Below are 23143 nucleotides of genomic sequence, written 5' to 3'. Positions count from 1 at the left end.
AGCCTCAAATCTACTTCCAGTCATAGAGACAGACAATTGCATGTTTGGAACTTCTTTCAAGAAACTTTGGCTTCCAGGAACACCATCAAAGTTTTACCCCCACAGGAATTAACATCTTTGAATACATATCATCATTGAAAGAGAGAAAGGAGAGAAAATGTCACATTCTATATTTATTTTAAAATTTGTATAATGAAAATACTGTTTCTCAAGACAACACATGGAACTCAAAAAAAGTTACATGCAAGTAGAAGCCAAATCAGAGAAATATGTCAAATTTAATTCATCTCAGTTCTAATATATATTGAGCTCTTTACTTTGTAAAACACAATGTTAGTGGAAAGGCAAGTAAAATACAATAGCTTCTCTCAAAGAGTTTGTAATCTCATTGAAGTATATAAATACTAATAATAAATCAAAATGCTAATTTTACAGAAATGTAAAAAAGTATTTAAGAATGTAAAGGAGAGATTTTTCCATCTAATTGAGTGTATCAGAAAAAGCTCTAAAGACTGAGCAGTAATTTAGAGGATACATGGGATTTCAACATGCAAAAATAACAGAGGGGGCCTGGGTCAGGGGAGAATGAGCAAATGACCAATGAGAAAAATTCTGTTTAGCAACAGGGTGGAGTCAGTCTAGTTTGGTTGCCAGAGGATAGAGAAAATAAGTGTGGGGAAACAACTGTAAAGGTATTTGGGACCAAATCTGGCTTTGAACATCTTTCCACAGAGTTTGTCCTACCTCAGTGGGTCATCTGGAGCCTGTGTTTTGGGCAATCTCATGGAAAGCCATTATCTCCCGTGTATAGAATATTCCAGACTGGGTATGGAGGTACCCAGTTTGGGGGCTGTTAGAAGAGCCTTGGAGTAAGATAAAAAATGGCATGAAGTAGGGTGATGATGATAAAATAGGTGGGTCTAAATGATCTTGTGTGGGTAACATTGGTAAAAGTTTGCAGCTAGTAGACGTGGGAGACAAGAATAAAGGAGAGGTTTAGCAAGCAGTTGTGAAAGTGAGTCTGGAACCTGGGGAGAAGGAAGGGTAAAGCGAGTCAGCTAAAACTTTCTCCATATAAACCGTATGTTTTCTATAGGAATCTTGTTTTCTGTCTGAATATTCCATCAGAGGTTATTATATAGCACCACAAAGCAACCTGAATGGTGCATACCATGGGTTTTAAAATGAATCGCCTCATGATTGGTAGTCTATTGATAGCATAGATTGGCTTCATACATGAAGCTTTTATCAAAATTATGGATTTGGCTTTGTAACTTTACCACAAGGTCATGGAAGGAAATTGTAATTTTTCCTTTTTATCGTCATGTCATTTTGAGCTTGACTATTTTAGGATATATGACAAAAATAGTTTATTTTAACAACTATTAATTTGAAACACTCCCAGATGCTCGGTCTTAAAATACAGTGTGAGATCTAAAATGCAAGTCACATGGTTTTTTTTTCTTTTTTTTCTTTTCTTTTCTTTTTTTTTTTTTTTTACTATTCTTTAAGTTCTAGGGTACATGTGCACAATGTGCAGGTTTGTTACATAGGTATACAAGTGCCTTGTTGGTTTGCTGCACCCACCAACTCGTCATTTACATTAGGTATTTCTCCTAATGCTATCCATGCCCCCTCCCCCCACCCCGACAGGCCCGGGTGTGTGATGTTCCCTGCCCTGTGTACATTTGTTCTCATTGTTCAGTTCCTACCTATGAGTGAGAATATGCAGTGTTTGGTTTTCTGTCCTTGTGATAGTTTGCTGAGAATGATGGTTTCCAGCTTCATCCATGTCCCTACAAAAAACATGAACTAATTGTTTTTTATGGCTGCTTAGTATTCCTTGGTGTGTATGTGCCACATTTTCTTTATCCAGTCTAACATTGATGGGTATTTGGGTTGGTTCCAAGTCTTTGCTATTGTGAATAGTGCTGCAGTAAACATACATGTGCATGTGTCTTTACAGTAGAATGATTTATAATTCTTTGGGTATATACCCAGTAATGGGATCGCTGGGTCAAATGGTATTTCTAGTTTAGATCCTTGAGGAATCGCCACACTGTCTTCCACAATGGTTGAACTAATTTACACTCCCACCACAGGGTAAAAGCATTCCTGTTTCTCCACATCCTCTCCAGCATCTGTTGTTTCCTGACTTTTTAATGATCACCATTCTAACTGGCATGAGATGGTATCTCATTGTGGTTTTGATTTGCATTTCTCTGATGACCAGTGATGATGAGCATTTTTTCATGTGTCTGTTGGCTGAATAAATGTATTCTTTTGAGAAGTGTCTGTTCATATCCTTTGCCCACTTTTTGATGGGGTTGTTTGTTTTCTTTCTTGTTAATTGTTTTAAGTTCTTTGCAGATTCTGGATATTAGTCCTTTGTCAGATGGGTAGATTGCAAAAATTTTCTCCCATTCTGTAGGTTGCCTGTTCACTCTGATGATAGTTTCTTTTGCTGTGCAGAAGCTCTTTAGTTTAATTAGATTCCATTCGTCAATTTTGGCTTTTGTTGCCCTTGCTTTTGGTGTTTTAGTCATGAGGTCTTTACCCATACCTATGTCCTGAATGGTATTATCTAGGTTTTCTTCTAGGGTTTTTATGGTTTTAAGTCTTACATTTAAATCTTTAATCCATCTTGAGTTAATTTTTGTATAAGGTGTAAGGAAGGGATCCAGTTTCAGCTTTCTATCTACGGCTAACCAGTTTTCCTAGCACCACTTATTGAACAGGGAATCCTTTCCCCATTTCTTGTTTTTGTCAAGTTTGTCAAAGATCACATGGTTGTAGATGTCTGGCATTATTTCTGAGGCCTCTGTTCTGTTCCATTGGTCTGTATATCTGTTTTGGTACCAGTACCATGCTGTTTTGGTTACTGTAGCCTTGTAGTATAGTTTGAAGTCAGGTAGCATGTTGCCTCCAGCTTTGTTCTTTTGCTTAGGATTGTCTTGGCTATACAGGTGCTTTTTTGGTTCCATATGAACTTTAGTTTTTTTTCCAATTCTGTGAAGAAAGTCTTTGGTAGCTTGATGGGGATGGCATTGAATCTATAAATTACCTTTGGCAGTATGGCCATTTTCATGATATTGATTCTTCCTATCCATGAGCATGGAATGTTCTCCCATTTGTTTGTGTCCTCATTTATTTCCTTGAGCAGTGGTTTGTAGTTTTCCTTGAAGAGGTCCTTCACATCCCTTGTAAGTTGGATTCCTAGGTATTTTATTCTCTTTGTAGCAATTGTGAATGGGAGTTCACTCATGATTTGGCTCTCTGTTTGTCTGTTATTGGTGTAGAGGAATGCTTTTGATTATTGCACATTGATTTTCTATCCTGAGACTTTGCAGAAGCTGCTTATCAGTTTAAGGAGATTTTGGGCTGAGACGATGTGGTTTTCTAAATATACAATCATGTCACCTGCAAACAGAGACAATTTGACTTCCTCTCTTCCTAATTGAATACTCTTTATTTCTTTCTCTTGCCTGATTGCCCTGGCCAGAACTTCCAACACTATATTGAATAGGAATGGTGAGAAAGGGCGTCCTTGTCTTGTGCTGGTTTTCAAAGGGAATGCTTCCAGTTTTTGCCATTCAGTATGATATTGGCTGTGGGTTTGTCACAAATAGCTCTTATTATTTTGAGATACATTCCATCAATACTGAATTTATTGACTGTTTTTAGCATGAAGGGCTGTTGAATTTTGTCAAAGGCCTTTTCTGCATCTATTGAGATAATCATGTGGTTTTTGACTTTGGTTCTGTTTATGTGATGGATCACGTTTATTGATCTGCGTATGATGAACCAGCCTTGCCTCCCAGGGATGAAGCCCACTTGATCATGGTGGATACGCTTTTTGATGTGCTGCTGGATTCAGTTTGTTGGTATTTTATTGAGGATTTTCGCATCAATGTTCATCGGGGATATTGGTCTAAAATTCTCTTTTTTAGTTGTGTCTCTGCCAGGCTTTGGTATCAGGATGATGCTGGCCTCATAAAATGAGTTAGCGAGGATTCCCTCTTTTTATATTGATGAAATAGTTTCAGAAGGAATGGTACCAGCTCCTCTTTGTACCTCTGGTAGAATTCGGCTGTGAATTTGTCCGGTCCTGGACTTTTTTTGGTTGGTAGGCTATTAATTATTGCCTCAATTTCAGAATTTGTTATTGGTCTATTCAGAGATTCAACTTCTTCCTGGTTTAGTCTTGGGAGGGTGTATGTCTCCAGGAATTTCTAAATTTCTTCTAGCTTTTCTAGTTTATTTGCAGAGAGGTGTTTATAGTAACCTCTGAAAGAAGTTTGTATTTCTGTGGAATTGGTGGTGATACCCCCTTTATCATTTCTTTATTGCGTCTATTTGATTCTTCTCTGTTTTCTGTCTTGCTAGCAGTCTATTTTGTTGATCTTTTCAAAAAACTGGCTCCTGGATTCTTTGATTTTTAAAATTTTTTTTGTTTCTCTGTCTCCTTCAGTTCTGCTGTGATCTTAGTTATCTCTTGTCTTCTTCTAGCTTTTGAATTTGTTTGCTCTTGCTTCTCTAGTTCTTTTTATTGTGATGTTAGGGTGTCGATTTTAGATCTTTCCTGCTTTCTCTTGTTGGCATTTAGTGCTATACATTTCCCCCAAACACTGCTTTAAATGTGTCCCAGAGATTCTGGTACATTGTGTCTTTGTTCTCATTGGTTTCAAAGAACGTATTTATTTCTGCCTTCATTTTATTATTTACCCAGTAGTCATTCAGGAGCAGGTTGTTCAGTTTCCATGTAGTTGTGCAGTTTTGAGTGAGTTTCTTAATCCTGAATTCTAGTATGATTGCACTGTGGTCTGAGAGACAGTTTGTTGTGATTTCTGTTCTTTTACATTTGCTGAGAAATGTTTTACTTCCAATTATGTGGTCAATTTTAGAATAAGTGTGATGTGGTGCTGAAAAGAATGTATATTCTGTTTGTTGATTTGAGGTGGAGAGTTCTGTAGATGTCTATTAGGTCCGCTTGGTGCAGAGCTGAGTTCAATTCCTGGATATCCTTGTTAGCCTTCTGTCTGATTGATCTGTCTTATGTTGGCAGTAGGGTGTTAAAGTCTCCCATTATTATTGTTTGGGAGTCTAAGTCTTTTTGTAGGTCTCTAAGGACTTGCTTTATGAATCTGGGTGCTCCTGTACTGGGTGCACATATATTTTGGATAGTTAGTTCTTGTTGCATTGATCCCTTTGCCATTATGTAATGGCCTTCTTTGTCTCTTTAGATCTTTGTTGGTTTAAAGTCTGTTTTATTAGAGAGTAGGATTGCAACCACTGCCTTTTTTTGCTTTCCATTGGCTTGGTAGATCTTCCTCCATCCCTTTATTTTGAGCCTATGTGTGTCTCTGCATGTGAGATGGGTCTCCTGAATACAGCACACTGATGGGTCTTGACTCTATCCAATTTGCCTGTGTCTTTTAATTGGGGCATTTAGCCCATCTACATTTAAGGTTAATATTGTTATGTGTGAATTTGATCCTGTCATTATGATGTTAGCTGGTTATTTTTCCCGTTAATTGATGCAGTTTCTTCCTAGCATTGATGGTCTTTACAATTTAGCATGTTTTTGCAGTGGCTGGTACTGGTTGTTCTTTTTCTTGTTTAGTGCTTCCTTCAGGAGCTCTTGTAAGGCAGACCTGGTGGTGACAAAATCTCTCAGCATTTGCTTGTCTGTAAAGGATTTTTTTTTCTCCTTCGCTTATGAAGCTTAGTTTGACTGGATATGAAATTCTGGTTTGAAAATTCTTTTCTTTAAGAATGTTGAATATTGGCCCCTACTGTCTTCTGGCTTGTAGGGTTTCTGCTGAGAGAACCACTGTTAGTCTGATGGGCTTCCCTTTGTGGTAACCCAACCTTTCTCTCTGGCTGCCCTTAACATTTTTTCCTTCATTTCAACCTTGGCAAATCTAATGATTGTGTGTCTTAGGGTTGCTTTTCTTGAGGAGTATCTTTGTGGTGTTCTCTGTATTTCCTGAATTTGAATGTTGGCCTGCATTGCTGGGTTGGGGAAGTTCTCCTGGATAATATCCTGAAGAGTGTTTTCCAGCTTGGTTTCATTCTCCCCATCACTTTAAGGTACACCAATCAAACATAGATTTGGTCTTTTCACATGGTCCCATATTTCTTGGAGGCTTTGTCAGTTTCTTTTTACTCTTTTTTCTCTAATCTCGCCTTCTTGCTTTATTTCATTAATTTGGTCTTTAATCACTGATATCCTTTCTTCCACATGATCAAATTGGCTACTGAAGCTTGTGCATGTGTCACGAAGTTCTCATGCTGTGGTTTTCAGTTCCATCAGGTCATTTAAGGTCTTCTCTACACTGGTTATTTAAGTTAGCCATTCGCCTAACCTTTTTTCAAGGTTTTAATCTTCCTTGCAATGGGTTAGAACATGCTCCTTTAGCTTGGAGAAGTTTGTTATTACCAACCTTCTGAAGCCTACTTCTGTCAGTTCATCAAAGTAATTCTCCATCCAGTTTTGTTCCTTGCTGGTGAGGAGCTGTGATCCTTTGGAGGAGAAGAGGCACTCTGGTTTTGGAATTTTCAGCTTTTCTGCTCTGGTTTCTCTCTATCTTTGGGGTTTTATCTATCTTTGTTCTTTGATGTTGGTGACCTACAGATGGGGTTTTGGTGTGGATGTTCTTTTTGTTGGTGTTGACACTATTCCTTTCTGTTTGTTAGTTTTCCTTTTAACAGTCAGGCCCCTCAGCTGCAGGTCTGTTGGAGTTTGCTGGAAGTCCACTCCAGACCCTGTTTGCCTGGGTATCACCAGCAGAGGCTGCAGAACAACCAATATTGCAGAACAGAAAATATTGCTGCCTGATCCTTCCTCTGGAAGCCTCTTCCCAGAGGGGCACCCGCCGATACGAGGTGTCTGTTGGCCCCTACTGGGAGGTATCTCCCAGTCAGGCTGCATGGGGGTCAGGGACCCACTTGAGGAAGCAGTCTATCCATTCTCAGAGCTTGAATGCTGTGCTGGGAGAACCACTGCTCTCTTCAGAGCTGTCCGACAGGGACATTTAAATTTGCAGAAGTTTCTGCTGCCTTTTGTTCAGCTATGCCCTGCCCACAGAGGTGGAGTCTAAAGGCAGTAGGCCTTGCTGCGCTGTGGTGGGTTCAACTCAGTTCAAGCTTCCTGGCCACTTTGTTTACCTACTCAAGCCTCAGCAATGGCGGACACCCCTCCCCCAGCCAGGCTGCAGCCTAGCAGGTTGGTCTCAGACTGCCATGCTAGCAGTGAGCAAGGCTCCGTGGGTGTGGGACCCACTGAGCCAGGCATGGGAGGGAATTTCCTGGTCTACTGGTTGCTACGACCATGACAAAAGCACAGTATTTGGCCAGAAGTATATCATTTATTCAGGTACAGTCTGTCACAGCTTTCCTTGGCTACGAAAGGGAAATCCTCCAACCCCTTGCACTTCCTGGGTGAGTTGATGCCCTGCCCTGCTTCAGGTCGCCCTTCATGGGCTGCACTCACTCTCCAACCAGTCCCAATGAGATTAACCAGATGCCTCAGTTGGAAATGCAGAAACCACTCGTCTTCTGCATCGATCTCACTGGGAGCTGCAGACCGGAACTGTTCCTATTCGGCCATCTTGGAAGCGACTCTAATTGCATGGTTTTAATACCAGCTTTTCTTTTACTCACTGGCGTAGGGAAGACCCTGGTTGCCTATCTCCCTTACATGCTTAATGACAACTTTTCAAAAATTGGGTTTCTAGATATTATTCTTCTGACTTTGTGGTTTAGTCGGGTGAGGGAGTATAGTTTGACAAAGGTTATTCTTCAACATAATGCAGTTCTCAAGTATTTTAATAATTAAAAATTAATTTCAATGAGCAAACACCTCTTTTAAAATGCAAGTATACCTTTGGAGAATTAGTTTTATCAGGCATTTATATATTCATATGAATTAACCTAATGACCTAATGTGTCAGGCCTAGCTGATATAGTGGAAGTAGAAATTTTGGTTGGTGAGGAGCTAAAGCAGAACTAATTGATTTTAGCATACAAGACGAGAGACAGGTCTAGGTAGGAAACAGGTAAGCAGAGAAACAGAGGGAACTGAGAAGCTAAGGAGGGAAGGAAACAAGAGGAAAGAGAAAAGAACACAAGGAAAAGTATGAAGTCTCCTAAAATGCATTTTACTCTCATCTGTTTTTCTCTCTATGTAAATGGATTGTAGTTGAACTGGTTACTTGCCATAGTACATAGCATGAATATCCCATTTTTAGGTAGAAAATTTAACCAGGAATGTTAAGATGGGCTTATTGTCAAAATGAGGATTATAACAAATATTATCTAAGAAACACAATGTTAGCAGTTAGTCTCCAACATTTTGGAGAGAAATAAAAAAAACTCTGTGAAGCAGGCTAATTTATTTAGTAATGTATATAGGCTTGCAGTATACAATTATTGTCTAGTGGCACAGCAGGGGCCCATGTTACTGAGAAAACATCCATGGGGACTCCTGAGGTTAACCTATGGCAAGAGGGATGCCTAGGACACCTCATCAAACATTTTTAACATTTTTCAGGCTTTGATAATCCTTGTTGTGTGTTCCAGAACAGACTGCTAAGGTCTCTGGCAAACATTGTTCAACTGTTTCATTTGGAAAAGCCTTTCAGTAGCTACATGTGCAAATGGGTTTTCTCTTATTTAGGCAAGAGTAAATTCTGTTAAACCTCTTAATTTTCATAATAGAATGTTTATTTTCCTACCTGTTTATTTAGTGTCCAAAGGATCTGCCCACAAATCAACAATAAAGTTACCATCATTCCAGGCTTTCATTAGTGAGAATAACTTACTTGTCTCATTTTCTGGGCCTATCAAAGGCCTTGGTGGGAGAAATGGTTTTTAGGGACACTCACTTGAAGGACAATCTATGAAGTCATTCCTTTAAAAATTCCCAAAATCTCTGACTTCTTATTATCAACAGATGACCATGTATTTTGAGCACATCACCTCTGCCTTCAACAGATTGGCCTACGTTGGATTGGATTTTACTGTAAGGTTTTTAGCTTTCAACAAAGTCACCTAAAGCATGGGACTCCTGTAGCGGCTGTGTAATTGTGTGCATGAGAATATCATTCATTCTTCTGCCCGTAAGAACCTGTTACTGATGTTTATGTTCTTGCTTCTATTGATCACATCTGGCAGAAATATATATTTTCACCACATTCGCACCATTTAGTAGAGAAAGGATGTTCCCTTTGCTAAAAATTCTTTTTGTTCCAGTTTTGTATTATTTGACAACTGAATAGTACTCTAGAAACCATTTGGTAAGCTTGTTTCTGGTCTGAGTTCCTGGAAACCATTTGGTAAGCTTGTTTCCAGTCTGAGTTGCATAGCCAATAATTAAGCGACCTTCAGCAAATTATTTAATGCTCTACCTCAACTCATTCTTAAAAAATTTTATTTTAAGAAATTTTCAAGGCCAAGGCAGGCAGATCACAAGGTCAGGAGTTTGAGACCAGTCCAGCCAAAATGGCGAAACCTGTCTCTACTAAAAATACAAAAAAAGTTGCCCTGCCCTAAAAATCATCTGTGCTTTTTCTACTCATCCTTCCCTCTTCCTAACACACACTGATTTTTTTAATATCTCCGTAGTTTGCCTTTTCCAAAATGTCATATAGTTGGAATCATACAGTATGTAGCCTTTTCAGATTGGCTTCTTTTACTCAGTAATATGCATTTAAGGCTCCTCCATGTCTTTTCATGGCTTGATAGCTCATTTCTTTTTAACACTGAATAAGATTTCATTGTCTGGATGTACCACAGTTTATTTATCCATTCAACTACTAAAGGACAATTTGGTTGCTTCCAAGTTTTGGCAATCATGAATTTGAAAGCTATAAACATCCATGTGCAGGTTTTTGCATGGACATAAGTTTTTAACTCATTTAAGTAAGTACCAAGGAGTGCAATTGGTAAGAGTATGTATAGTTTAGTAGGAAACTGCCAAAATGTCTTCCAAAGTGGCTGTACCATTTTGCACTCCCAACCACAGTGAATGAGAGTTCCTGTTTCTCCACATCCCCACCAGCAGCTGGTGGTGTTGGTGTTTTGAATTTTGGCTATTCTAACAGGTGTGTAGTGGTATTTCATTATTGTTTTAATTTGCAAGTCTCTGATGACATGTATTGGTGAGATGTATAGGTTTATTTGCCTTCTATATATCTTCTTTGGTGAGCTGTCCAGGTCTTTTGCCTATCTTTAAATTGAGTTGTTAGTTTTCTCACAGTTGACTTTTAAGGATTCTTTGTGTATTTTAGTTAAGAATCATTTATCAGACATATCTTTTGCAAAGATTTTCTTCCAGTCTGTGGTGTGTCTTCTCATTCTCTTGAGATGTCTTTTGAAGAGTATAAGTTTTTAACTTTAATATAGTTCTACCTACCAATGATTTCTTTCATGAATTGTGCCTTTGGTGTTGTACTTAAAAAAGTCATTGCCATGCACAATACAAACGGTCATCCAGATTTTTTCCAATGTCATCTTCTAGGAGTTTTATGCATACATACATTTTACATTTACGTATATGATCTATTTTGAGTGAAGTTTTTGTAAACACTATAAGGCCTGTGTTTAGATTATTATTTTTTTCTTTTTCAGCATTTGCTGAAAGTACTATCTTGGCTCCACTGTATTGTGTTTGTTCCCTTGTGGAAGATTGGTTGACTATGTTTATATAGGACTATTTCTGAGTTTTCTGTTCTGTTCGATTGATTTATTTGTCTATTCTTTTGCCAACACTACGCCGTCTGGATTAGTGTACCTGTTTAGTAGCTTTGATGTCAAGTAGTGTCAGTTCTCAGACTATTCTTCTCTTTCAAAATTGTGTTGACTGTTCTGGATCTCTGCCTTTCTACATAAACTTTAGAATCATTTTGTTGATATCCACAAAATAATTTTGGAATTTTGATTCAGACTGCATTGAATCTATAGATCAGTTTGGGAAAAACTGACATCTTGAAAATGTTGAGCTTTCCCACCTATGACCATAGAATATATCTCTATGTGTTTAGCTCTTCTTTGATACATTTCATCAGAGTTTACTAGTTTTCCTTATATAGATCTTGTACATATTTTGTTAGATTTACACCTAAGTGTTTTATTTTTATGGGTGCCAATGTAAATTGTAGTATGCTTTTAATTTCAAAGTTTACTTGCTTATTGCTAGTATATAGGAAAGCAATTGACTTTTGTATATTAGTTTTATATCCTGCAACCTTGCTATAATTGCTTATTAGTTCCTGGATTTTTGTTGATATTTTCAGATTTTCTACATAGACAATCATGTCATCTTCAAATACTTTTTGATGTTTACCCTCCCAATCTGAATGCCTTTTATCTTTTTTCTTATTTCCTTATTTTTTTCTTATTTCCTTATTTTTTTCTTATTTTTATTTTTATTTTTTTGCATTACCTCAAGCCATTTTTAGCTGAGAGTTTGTAGTATCGAATGAAATGATATGGGAAATGGCTTTTAAAATAACAAAGTGTGGAGCCTTTATGTTAGCATGGGAAGTTGCTAATAGTTACAGCATCTCCCTCTTCTAATTTTATATAAAAGTATTCAGGCAGGCACACAGAACCACACAAAATCATGACAACTCTGAATACTAAGACTATTGACTTTTTAATGACTAATATAGTAGAATAAAATTAATATTTGTTGAGCTAAGTAATGATTAATAACTAGTAAGATCTTGTGTAAAATTAATATTAACCACATTGATCTCTGAAACAGCTGAGCTAAGCCAGAAGATGAAAAGAGATTTCACTTGGTCCCCTACACACCCAACTCTACCATGAAATACGGCTTGAGAATAAGACAACCACCTCCCCCAGAACCCCCTCCACCCATCTCCTGGGACTGATTTCTGATGAGATCACACTCTATTCTTTCAGCAGCCCTCATCCTACATTTTTTTGAAGTCTACAATTGCTAGTACTGCAGCTCAGCCTAGAGTGGAAGGAGAGCAGTATGGCACTGCATTCTGAAAAATGAAGTTGTCAGAGACAGAGAGTGCCCTGGAAACAATGCATTCTTGAGTTTTATGTTCACTATATTCTTCTGATGGAAAACGATGGTAAATGCTTTGTGCAACCCTGAAAGAAACTCTTTCTTCATACCATGCTAAGAGGCAGTAGGAGTAGGAGATTTCTGTCCAGCAGAGCCATGTTTGTATATTTCTGTCATATATTTAAAACACACACATACAAAAAACTAACCAGGGGCTGTACACAAAAACCTGCCATCCTGTTAAAATCTGAGAAGATTCTAGCAATCCCCAAATAACGAATGAAGAGTACTGAAGTAAATCTGCATGCCTCATGCATTGGCAAATAGCATATTAGGATTACTCCACTTTTCTGAGAAATGGTAAATGGGTGGTGGGAGGAAAACCAACAAGGAGTTTCTATGGTAGTTAATTCCTGAAACTTTGTAATAAATGCAATCAACCTGTCTCTTTCCTTTTGTTGGGAAAAAAGCAAAAAAGAATCATGAATGGCACCATGATGATCATTCACTACTTCATTAACTTTGGATGCAAGTTGCCATATGGATAGAAATTATTTTTAGGAAGATAAAAGTTGGCGTTTAGCCAAAGGTTGCCCCTTAATTTGGATGTGCTCACTTGCATGATACTTAACCTTTCATGAGTGCATTAGGGGCATATTTCCCACAGCGTGCTATCCCAGAAGCTCAGTGTCCTCCAGAATGACTGTCTATAGATCTGGCTGCATTAACTCAGAAATGAACTCTACTCTCAGGTATCCAAAATGAAGTTCTATCATATAGATAAATAGTGAGCTAAATGTGTAAAAGCCCATTATTCAAATAATATCAATATTTCCCAACTAAGTGCCTTTTTCTGCACTGCAGGCAACCTTGATAAAAGCATTTCTTTTTTTTCTTAATCAAAAAAATCATTTGAAAGTAAGAAAATTTAGATATGATTCTCTGACATTAGATGCTGTACATTATGTTCCCTCCTTAAGAAATATGTATTTTTATCCCAGCATATATGCATAGAACAATGTTCCAAACAATTTTGTTTTATATTTGGGAGGTATATTGTACCCATTTAGAGCAAACATGTGAATTCATTCTTAGTCAAATGAGGAAGTTTCATAAGCTTAATAAGCTCATCTCAGATGCAATTTTAGAAAAACACATGGCCCTTCTCAAATCTTGTCTGCTTTTAATTTTGAAAGGTGAGAAGGTCAAGAAAATCTAGGTCATATAAAATATTTGCTGATGTAGTTGCATTTTGTATTAGATGTTACCACTGTTACAGTTTTCTTGCTTTCATTCCCCACCTTTACCCTGCATATCTGTTCTCTTCTATGCTTTCTTTCACTGTGCACCCATGGTTCCCCCACAATTTTTTTCTGCATGCATTTTTATCTTTTTGCCTTGTTTTTGCTTGTTTGTTTTGTTTGTTTGCTCTTCTCTTTCCAATGTATCCATATGCATGTGGCAAAGCATATATATGTGTGTGTTAATATATGTATATATGTATATGTGCATCTGCAAATCTTTGTCTATTTAAAAAATATGTATGCATGTGTATGGTTGGTTTGGGGATATGGTATGTAGATATTAGGCTCTGTAAGGACACTTGGGGAATGGAATAATTGTAGTTATTGTCTGAATGCTTGATGGATTTAAAATGTATGACGTGATGGAACAAGTCATCTTGGAATTTTCTCCCTTCCCATTGCCTTTTAAAGTGCAGAGTAAGGAATCTTTTTATGTGCCAAACTTTGGCAGAATGTTGAAGCATTATGTCCATAGTTGTTCACAGCTTCATGTAGGAAGACTTCCTATATAGTCTTCCTATTCAACAACTTTAAGAAAAAGATCAGTGATCAAACACACAATCTATTCATTATGAAATGAATCATTCATTTAGATGTTCTCACAGATTTGATACATCAGAAATATTTGGGAAGCTACATCGGTGATGTCATTTCTCCAGATATTTAAAACTCTCCAGAAGGGAGGAACTATGTGAAGATGATTCTGCTGTGCTTTCAGGAATCACTTCTACTAAAAATGCTTCTACTATTTTAAGTGATCTTTTAAAAAAAACATTTTATTTAATTTTTGTGGATATGTTGTAGGTGTATATATTTATGGGGTACATGAGATGCTCTTATTTTAAGTTATCTTGAGGCAAGTGATAATATTTTTCTTGACCTTCTAAGGAGACAGTTCATAAAGAGTTTCTAGAAATTATTTTCTTCAACTACATTTTAAGTTCTTTGAAAGTATAAACTGATTTTTTAAAGAACAATTTTAATGTTGATTCAAAAAGGGTAAAACTCTGTGATCACTGCAAACATTGATTAATAAAGAATGCAAAAAATATAACAGGATTGGTTATAGTTTAGGACAAACTGATCTAAAAATTCACAAAAAAAGAGACAATGTAAAAGAATAGCCAAGAAAATTGTAAGAAAAAATGATACTGGGAATTTGCCTTATCGTACACCAATGCAAAATTTTAAATATAGGCATTTAAATAGTATAATTTGAGCAAAGAGTTAAACTCATACCTATGGGATAGAATAGAGAGACCAGAAAGAGATACACATACGGAGACATTTAGAAATGGCTGCATTCACAATCAGGAGAAATTAGGCAATAAACAGTACATAGTGTTTGGAAACTGAAAATTTGTATAAAAGTTGTTAGACACCTATGTAAAATACACAAAAAATGAAAATGGATTAAACAACTACATAACAAATAATGAAAATATTAGAAGAATGTGGAGAAGATATTATTATAATCTTGGTATGGTGAAGGTTTAATAAGGCAAGACCCAAATTCAGAAGCCATAAAGATAACCACAGATTTGGGTGCATAAAGATAGTAAATGTTTATATGCTTGGACACCATAATTCAAGAAAAAAGAGAAATAACAGACTAGGCAAACATGATAAAATTGTATAACCAACAAGGGGTTAAAATTCACAAGCAATAATAAAAAGCAGTCCAGTAGAAATATGAGAAAAGGACAGACATAAGAAAGTCATAGCATATATATGTGTATAATAACAAAATAAAGTATATAATGACAAAAATAAATCATTAATAATCAGGGAAATTCAAGTAAACAAATAAATGCACATACACATATATCACTAATCAGAGTGTCAGAAAATTTAAAAGTTATACTATCTAGTATTGACAATGATAGATATTTTAGACACTAACACTCATACAGTATAGGTAAATTGGTTAGCATTTTGGGTAGATTTTTTGTTGTATTTCAAAAATGGAATTATTCTACTTTAAAATTGATCTTACAAAATATATATATATATGCACTCAGATATGAATGTGCAAAGATATTCACTTCAACATGGCTTATAAGAGTGAAAAACAACAAACCACACAAGTATTTATATTAAGAGAAATGATTAAGTAGTTTATAGTATACAGTATATTCACAGAATTGGAAATAAAATGTGTCAGTTAGAAAGAATGGAGATGCATATATTCTGAACATTTAGCAATCTCCTAGACATATTGGTGAAAAAATCAAATTGCAGAATAATATAATCGGAGAAAAACAAATTTTACTTATATGCATGTGCATATGTACACACACGTACACACACACAAGCACACACACACATATATAAATTCCATAAAAAGGATAAACTTCACACTGTTAGTAGCAATTGCTCCTTAGGGAGGAAAGTGAATGGGAGTAGAGAGATAAAGGTGATTTGGGACAGAAGCGATGGAGTTCTTTCATTTTTAGTCCAAGTATTTCTGTGTATGTTTTTGCAATGTGGATATATTTTCATTACTTACTTAAATTTAAAACAATACATTTGTTGCCAAAAATTCAAAATCTGATGAACAGTCTTATCAGTCATGTTTTACCAACTGATTATGTTCCAACCTGTGGTAGAAAAGTTATGCTCACATTGAAGCCGAACTAAATACCACAAAGACTGTCCAAATTGTGGTTTAGTCACACAACTCCTAGAGCATTAAAAGTCTTATTTTGTTGCCATCACCAAATCTTGAAATCACAATGCCTGATGTTATTTTCTCATTTTAGACACGATGCTGTATCATGTCATTAATATCCAATTGCTATTATCTGTACATTTAAGAATTACTCCATTACTTTACTCAAAACGTGCTTTTCACTTCTTATCCAAATTACACTTGTTAGGATTTTAAGGAGCTTTTTTTTTTTTAATCTGTCTTCACCTAATAAATTTTAAATGATTTCTATTGTTTGAGATTGAACAGGTTTAATCTCTCCTTATTATATATGGCATATTAACCAAAGTTTAAAAAAAAAAAAAAAACAAGCAAGAGTGGGGAGGAGGTAGAAAAGGCAGTATCTAGAACAGAGATTTCGAATCATTTTCTAAGGAGAGGTTAACTTTCATTTTCTAAGTTCTTATGACAACTAAACTCTCTACCTGTCAAAGGCAGGAGCACTAGGGGTGGAGGTGGAGATACAGTGACAGGAAGAGCCTCTTTCCTCTCAGCAAGATGGCCTTAAAAGCGAAAGAAGTGAATGCCTACTCAAAAACTGTGTTTATGCTGTGGAAACCAGCCTGAGTGTCAATTCCTGATCTCCATGTTGGGAGGTGAACTAAGAGCATTACTGACCATTTAAGGGACCGCTGAGGTGAACGAGCTAGAAAATTTGGCCTCATATTCAACAAAGTGGAGACTTCTTGAAGGCAGAGATTTTGAATGATAATGAAATACCATTATACCTTTCATGTAAATGAATAAATGAAAAAACCATTATATTCTGAAAATAGTTGAATCAATTGTTATTATGTTAATTGCATGATTCGCCAAAGGCAAAAAAGATGGTCTGAGACAGGAGGATGCAGAATGTTAAACTGGGTTCACCAATGTTTTCCTGATGAAATGCCATAATTGATATCCTAACAGTCTTATGAATGATTTTTCAGTTGTATTTTTGGGGGCTCCTAGAACATTTATGTCCTTAGTGGGCAAAATGTCACAAATTATACAATTCATTCTTCTTCTTGAAATATAGTTATCTGGAGTCATGAATGTTTTATCAAACCAAGGGTATTCATTTGTTTTCCACTACTAAAGCCTGGTCAACCTAACTGTGATGTCTTGCTAAAATTCTCAAGAATAGTACAGACTTACTATCTAGGGATGGTTTATCAAATATATTCTTTCCTCAAAGCCCCTAATTGCTTTTGCATACATATTTGTCCTTTTGTAATTCATGGCTTATATCTCTCTCTTCTCCTTTCATACAGTACAGCCTCTGTCTATTTAAATAGAAAGAGCTTTAATGTAAGTCAGAGCCAGGCCTTGAGAGTCAGGGGGAAGGCAAATCTCCCGAAGTTCAAAATCAATTTGGTTGCTATTAACAGCCTAGCTCTTGTACCAGTTTCAGCACTTCATGCTGAAGCTTAGAGCTTTTTTTTTTTTTTTTCTTATCTGTAGCCACTTATTTTGTCCCAGAGTATGTTGAGGGTCCTAAAGAAATGACCCAGAATCAAGTGCTGGGGAGGTACTGAACTTTTATAGCCTGAGACTAAACACAAACTTGAAAGTAAATTTCATCATTAAAGCTAGAAGAAATGACAATAGGATTCCTGCTTCTTTTAAGAGCCAACACGAGAACACCCACTGGCAGTGAACACCGGGTATTGAAGATTTTTTTCCCTTTTAACAAAGGTCATCTTCTTTATCCAACTGCCTTTTTGTGTGGTAAGACAAAAATCGACTCAGCTCACACAAGATTTACTTTCTGTTTCTCTTGAATAATAGAGTTTAATGTACGCAATGGAAGCCTCACTTGCCACTCCTGAAACAAATTACTGTTTGTGATTTTAAAGCTGTTCTGATTTTACCAATAATAAGTAGATTATTGAATATATTTTGAGGTTTATGGTGCATTTCTCCCAGAGTTAGAAAGTTTATTTTCATGGGTTCCCAGACTTCAGGTTTATTACAACCATTAAGTAGTTCTTATTATGAAAATATTTGATAAACGTAAACCAAGGCACTAGAAATTTACTTCCTGATATCATATAAAAGCAACAGGAAATTGGAAAGTAAAACTCAGTTTTAATAACTTAGTCAACCATAATAAGTGAGTCGTTGAAAAACACAAGCTACAAGGAAAGAATATGGAATTAATAGAATTGCAGTTATTCGATTGAGAAACACAGAAAGCATGATATGCTTTTGTCACAGGCTGATAACCACACAGGATCCACTTTTACTATGGTCTGAGCTATTGCTGAAAACTGCAAGATTCTTCTGACCAGAAGGATGGCAAAACTAACTAGAAAGACATTTTAGCTTAGAGGATAGGAAATTACCCATTCAATTTGACTTCATTTTGCACCAACTCTAAGTCAGAATATAGATAAGCCTCAGTAAGTCTCCTATGTTGTGAATCATTAGTTCCATGGTTCCCTTCAAGTTCTAGTAGGCAGCCCTTCTTAGTTAATTAGGGAGACACCCCCAACCTAGAGAGGAAGATTGTGTGTTGTAGTTAGATACTAAGAGTTTCCCAGTTACCACTATGCTACACTATTGATGAGAGTGTGAATCTGGAATGAACCTTCAGAAGTAATTTTGCAAAAACAGTAATAATATCAATGGAACTCTTACCAAGTGCTAGGAAATTTGCTAAACATTACCTTCATTGTCACATATAATCCTCAAAACCACCCTATTAGTTTAATGCTAGAATTTTTCAACACTTTACATATGAGGAAACTGAGGCTCAGTGGGTTTGATTGATTTTCCCAAATTCACATAATGAGCAGGTGGCAAAAATGGAATGTGAAGTCATATGTGTCAGGCTTTAACATCTGTGTTCTTAATCTGTCACTATGGATCCAGATTTAGGCAGCTCACGTCTCTTGACTCAGAAATTCGGATTCTGGAACTCTATTCTAATGAAACAGGCTTCAGTGCTTGTGATAAAATGAAATGTAAATATTGGAGAGTTCTTAGATTACCCTCCATTGTAAAAAGAATGTGGTCAATCACAACTCAACCCCTGTCCCCAACCTCTGAGATGAGTCTATTTTGGTCAGAATGCTAATGTTAGGCAGAATCTGAGCGTGTCAAGAAAAGTCAAGAACTAAAGGTTAGCAGGAGGGTGGAGAGGGACAAAGAGACTGGCAGAGAGTAACAGCTATGTGACTTTTAGATAAAGGAGAGATGGGCAGTACTGAAAATTTTGGGGGGGATATTAGCAAAAGGAAATCTGGAGACTTTAGGATTTGAGAATTAGGAAGGAGAGAGATATGAAAGTATGAAGAGTAAGATGAATTAACTTTTTAATTTTTTTAAGACTGTGATTCTTTTTTTTAAATATAGTTTTGTTTTTAATGAAGTAGAGTATAAATAAATTGCTGGAAACAGAATCATTCAAAGTAAAAGTTTATAATGTGTGCTAGTAAACCAGGTATCATATAACAAAAACAGGATGTAAGTTGAAATTTACTTTTAAAAATCTGATTTGATGGATGCTGGGGGCAAAATCCCAAGTTGGACAGGCATTATCTTGTCCTTTGACCAATTTCCATCAGCAAAATCTGTCAAACAGAGAAGTAAAGTAACTGGTAGCCTCTGGACACAAAATAGCTGTGACCAGCAGCATACTAAGAAACTCAATCCAAACCGCTCAACTACATGGAAACTGAACAACCTGCTCCTGAAAGACTGTGATTCTGAAAGCATCAGCATCAATTGGCCATGTGTTAGAAATGCAAATTCCCAGGCTCCATCAAAGGTCTACTGAATCAGAATATGTTGTGAGGGAATAGGGGACAGCAATCAGGATTTTCACAAGCCTGCGCACACTCAAGTTTGAGAAGCAATGGTTTGAGACAAGAATAAAGAACAGAACACTTTTCCAGTTACATTTTTTATGTTAATATTCTGCCCCTCTAAATGTGCACAGCTCTGGGACCAAACTGTGGTCACAACTTCAACAGGGTTATACACCTAATCCTTTGTATAAGTGCATCATATCACCAGTTAAACAACAAAATATCCAACTGCCTGATTAGGTAGATAATGCTATAACCTATTCAGTGAAATATAATAGAGTCATTAAAATAAGTTTTTATCACATTTTAAGAGGAAAAAAGCAGGGTACAAAATCATATGTGCATATAAGTAAATTTATTTATATGTTATAGAAATTTAGCAGAGAAAAAGACTCCAGTTAGTATCAAAATATTACATATAGTTATCTTTAGATATTTGAAATATGGGTTATCTTCTCCACTTCCATTTCTTCTTACATTTATTTTTGAGTTTCTTACATTTTCAATAATGAGTATGCACTAATTTGATTTTTTTAATGTGATTTTTCTAAAATAGTTACACAAACACTCCCTAGAACAATACTTCCTCCTGGTTGTCTCTAGGCAGGGACTGAAAGGCTCAAAATGAGATTAGACAAAAACTTCAGATTTTGAACCTTTCAGTCCCTGCCCAGAGAAGTCCCTGCCTAGAAAAGAAGACTGTAAATGATTTCCCAAGAAATGCTGAGATGCTGGCTTTGCCCTTTTATCACCTTTTCTTATAATTTGCTTATAATAATGCCATATTGTTGAGTTAGAATTCTGCACATTACTGAAACCCCCCAAATAGTAGTTATTTAAATTGGTTTATTGCCCTTTCATATAAGAGAAGTAGAAAAGCAGATAATGAGTAAACTCTTCACTTAGAAGCGCTCTACTTGCATCTTATTAGCCAGAATTTCACTGTATACCTGCACTTAGCCACAAAGAAGCTGGAAAATGTAGTCCACTAGCTGGATACCTTGTCCTCTTTGAAACACTTAGCTCTGTTACTAAGAAAGAAAGGGAGGATAGACACCGGGTAGCGTCTATTCGTCTCTACATAAAGTACCCTGAAGAAAGGTAAAAACAAATAATGAACAGCTAAGGTGCTCTTTCTGCTTTTACACTATCTCTGGAGTGAAGAAAGTACAGGAGTGTAATGGAGAGGGGATGACTGTGCTGATGAGTAAGACCTCTACTAAAATTAAATGAAATTTAACTTGACAAATTAATTCAGCTAAACAAATTATTAATTGATGCAAATTTGGTAATCCTAGATGTACCTTTGTAATTTTCATACACAAAAATTTACTCTAAAGTTTTTTTCTCTGTTTCCCTTGAAATCTGTACCTCCTTTCATGTTATCTTTCCTACATGAAAAGCATACAGTTTATTTTGCAGGGACCAGCATTAGTCAGGATAGGAATGAATGTTTCAATTCCAAGATCCATACGTGCATCTTAAGGTATGTGCAAATCAGACAACAAAAGACAGGGAAAGGCTCTAGAGATAGGAAAGAGGTCACCTTTTCCCTAATTGCATATAACCTCGATGGCTGCATGCAAGCTAGCTAAGTGCTCTACAGAACTTGGGTTTCTGATATACTTTTGGAAATTTTCATATTTCCCAAAAAAGCACTCTAGGACTTCCTAGGGTCATGACCTCAATTTTTAATAAGACGACATTTGTCATTATTCTAAATAGAACTCTGGTAGTCTATCTTGCACCTAGTTAGACATTTAATTACAGAGATTAAACTACAAGGAAGAAATATATGTGGAACAATGGATATGACAGTAAGTTATAGTTTTTGAGAAGATACTATCTCCCAGCTAAAACCCAATATGAAGGCCAGTATTCAAGAGAATATTCTCCTTGAAAATTGCAGTAGATGAAGTCAATGACTACTCTAAAATATCATTCCAGACATCAGAGTGTCACACACATGAAAAAACCCAAAGCAATAGGTTGCTTAAAGGAAATATATGGAATTTTCTAGTGGATTGGGGAGAAAATTGTGCTACTATGTATTTTCAAGGGGATAAAGCGAGTAGAAGTTGGATCATACATGAAAAGATTGTCTAGTAGCCTTAAATTATGTGAAATTCATCAACTCATGAGTTTTTTGAATTTTAGTTTCCTCGATATCATCAAAATTATTTCAGAAACTTATGCCAAGAATCAGAAACTAGACAAATGGCTCTTTCAGTTGGTGCCATCTTCTGCATGTGCAGGGCTATTTCCTTAGAAAGTTCCTTAATGCTTTTTCCAGTTGAAAATGATTCTAACCAAACAGTTTTTGCAACACTTCTTGGCATACTCTTTCACAGTCGAATCTGAAGATTTATCTGAGATTAAAGTGAGAATTTCTGCACCATATTCAAAAATTAACTCAGAGTAGATTATTGACCAAAATATAAAATTGGAACCTATAAAATGATGAGAAGGAAATATAGGAGAAAACATTTGTGGCCTTAGATTAGGCAAATATTTCTTGGATGTGACACCAAAAGCACAATCCATAAGAAAATCAAAATGGTAAACTGGATTGTATCAAAATTTAAAACTTTTATCCATTAAAAAATGCTATTAACAGAATGAAAAGACAAGGCAGAGACTGGGTGAAAATATTTGCTAAACATATATCTGATAGAGAACTTGTATTCAGAATTGATATATCAATAATAAGAAAACAACAAAAGTAAAGATAGACAAAATATTTAAACATGTATTTCACAAAGAAGATATACAAATGGCAAATAAGCAGTAGAAAGGAGACTTATATGATTAGTTCTTAAAGAAATATAAACTAAAGTCACAATGAGATACTATTATATACCCGTTACAATGGCTAAAATTAGAAAGACTGACTATATCAAGTATTGGAGAGGATATGAAGGAATTGTAATTCTTATAATGGTGGAAATGTAAAATGGCATAATCCCTTTGGAAAACAGTTGGGCAGTGTCTTAAAAAGTTAATCCAGCCATTCCATTTTATTTCTAGGTATTTACCCAAGAGAAATAAAGGCATATGTCCATATAAAGACTAATACACAAATGTTCATAGCAGTTTTATTTGTAATAGTCAAAGTCTGGGAAAAAAACGAAATATTCATCAACAGGTGAATGGATAAACAAACTGGTATATTCATCCTATGAAATACTACTCAGCAATAAAAATGAATGAACTACTGATATGATGTGAATGAATCTCAAAATAGTTGAAAGGACACATAATGTGTGGTTGAATTTAAATACAATTA

At 36.0% G+C, this 23143-nt stretch overlaps 1 long non-coding RNA gene across 1 annotated transcript in view; it reads right to left on the bottom strand.

The window, feature by feature from the left end:
* The window catches only part of LOC105492125 (uncharacterized), a 126136-nt gene that overhangs the window by 25673 nt on the left and 77320 nt on the right, over nt 1-23143 (bottom strand). The gene's annotated exons all lie outside the window — the stretch shown is intronic.

Source organism: Macaca nemestrina, chromosome 10, assembly GCF_043159975.1.
Source record: "Macaca nemestrina isolate mMacNem1 chromosome 10, mMacNem.hap1, whole genome shotgun sequence".
NCBI lineage: Eukaryota > Metazoa > Chordata > Mammalia > Primates > Cercopithecidae > Macaca > Macaca nemestrina.
This window is presented reverse-complemented; position numbering and strand designations above follow the sequence as displayed.